Source organism: Haliotis cracherodii, unplaced genomic scaffold, assembly GCF_022045235.1.
Source record: "Haliotis cracherodii isolate W230 unplaced genomic scaffold, xgHalCrac1.p SCAF_6, whole genome shotgun sequence".
In the NCBI taxonomy this organism is placed as follows: domain Eukaryota; kingdom Metazoa; phylum Mollusca; class Gastropoda; order Lepetellida; family Haliotidae; genus Haliotis; species Haliotis cracherodii.
This window is the reverse complement of record NW_027266319.1, coordinates 770294-772834: the sequence shown is the minus strand read 5'-3', so window position 1 is coordinate 772834 and position 2541 is coordinate 770294.

Genomic DNA, 2541 nt, shown 5'->3' with positions numbered 1-2541 from the left:
TAAACTCATGCAGACCTATTTTCTCTTGTTTGTATTTCAGTAGAAGTATTGAACGTATAATGCGTTACCACCGCTTCAGCGTCTGGGAGGGACGACAGACACCGGGATGACAATGGGTGCGTTCGTTCATCACGCAGTCGACCAGGTTCGACTCCAGCTTGTTTAGGCTGTTCTTGTTTTTTTGTCTTTTCATTTTTATTGTATATGAAAAGCATATGACATGTTAACCAGAACTTATAAACCTTTTCAGTATTTTCGGTTAAGGCAGCTGTAAATTTTGCTATATTATAATATTCTGACAGTTTAAGTTGAATATGTTGGAAAGTTGGCAGTATTTGCTGTTTATTTTCAGAAAATAGTCTTTTCACCATTATTTTTTTTATATTTAAAGGGTAATTATATCTATCTGGGAAATCAAGAAGCATATTCTTGTTGAGAACGATTTTCAATTCTGTTTTCTCAAGAAGCCAACTTTCCGTGCATGTACAAAGTGGACGAATGTTTCTACATTCCTAAAACACATATTGTATAATTTCTCATTCTAATTTACACAGCCCATTACTTTCAACCGGTTGTTAGTGAGTAGGGTGTTGTGAGACATGTTGTACGGACGCCACAGTTGTTAGTGAGTAGGATGTTGTGAGACATGTTGTACGGACGCCACAGTTGTTAGTGAGTAGGATGTTGTGAGACATGTTGTACGGACGCCACAGTTGTTAGTGAGTAGGATGTTGTGAGACATGTTGTACGGACGCCACAGTTGTTAGTGAGTAGGATGTTGTGAGACATGTTGTACGGACGCCACAGTTGTTAGTGAGTAGGATGTTGTGAGACATGTTGTACGGACGCCACAGTTGTTAGTGAGTAGGATGTTGTGAGACATGTTGTACGGACGCCACAGTTGTTAGTGAGTAGGATGTTGTGAGACATGTTGTACGGACGCCACAGTTGTTAGTGAGTAGGATGTTGTGAGACATGTTGTACTGACGCCACAGTTGTTAGTGAGTAGGATGTTGTGAGACATGTTGTACGGACGCCACAGTTGTTAGTGAGTAGGATGTTGTGAGACATGTTGTACGGACGCCACAGTTGTTAGTGAGTAGGATGTTGTGAGACATGTTGTACTGACGCCACAGTACTGAAGTGTATCCTATACATCGGGACCAGGTTATAGTTTTCCATTTATCGGACCAAGTTTTCAGTTTGATTATACCCTTCATATATACCCACAAACAGAAACAATTGTATTGATAACTAGCAATAACTATATTGTAATGATCATATGGAAGATGCGCAGTGTCCAGATTCAGCAATACACCAACACTACCAGAGGAGCTGGGTGTTTAAAACGGATTTAGGTCAACAAGGAATCCCAAGTTGCCTTAGTCTTTTACAGTGCTGCACGTTTCCTCCAATGGGGAAATCATAACCAGTATTCTCACAGTAACATGGAAACCACAAACATTGACGATAGAATTTAAATTAGAAACGTTTCCTTCTTCAAGATGTTTAAAAAGTTGATGGGCTCCAGTGTCATTTCTATTTAACAAAAGTAAATTTAAAACGCTAACTGTAATTGGCGGTTATTCCAACTTAAACCATCCCCGACAATCAAGGCTATTACTTCTAATGTAATTAACACCCTGGGTCCATTCGCTGCACTGCTTGTTTCGGAAGTGACGTCACCATATCTCCTCTCTCTGTCTTAGCACAGCCTCTGTCTCGAACATGAAGGTAGTTTAATTGAACATACTGTTTAACGTCGTGGTATTGTTATCTGCGAGAGCGAATGGTCTCAGGGTGTGTATCCAATTACACTGGAGATATAATACACCGTACAATCGAGGATGAACCTCATCTGAATTCAAACATATAGTAGTCCCTGTTCCACAAATTACTGTTTGAAAGAGACACGAAATGAGGCAGTGACTGGCGATGCACTCTAACGGCATGTTATGAAACAATGGGGTAGGTTTGACCTTATGCTCCGTCTTCAATGAAGTTTAGACATTTAAGCTGACCAATTTAACTACCCAACCAAAGGTGAGCCCAGATCAGATGTCGCAAACTGCCGACTCGCTGGGACGTCGGGGTCCCGCCCCCAACACAAGGACCGTGTTGCGGGTCAAGCAGTTTGTATAACATGTAATTCTAATTGTGTTGTGCAGGTCGAGTTCCTTCGTCAAACTTAGACGTCTGATTTTTATTTTGTTTGAGGATACTTCGTTAGCTCGGGTGTCGGTTTAGTACATATTAAATATATATTTCTTTAAAAGTTGATCTTTAACTCGCCGCGTCCCTTGTTCCAATATCCATAGAATTGCACTAGATGATGATGCATGCTAAGTCTAGAAATTACCCTTGATAAACGTCAACGACGTGCGTCACATCCGGCTTCACATCATACTGACATGATACAGATGTTGATGTTCAAAGCGGTGTTAAACCCAACTCACTCACTCACTCACTCACACACTCGCTCACTCACTCACTCACTCACTCACTCACTCACACACTCGCTCACTCACTCACTCACACACT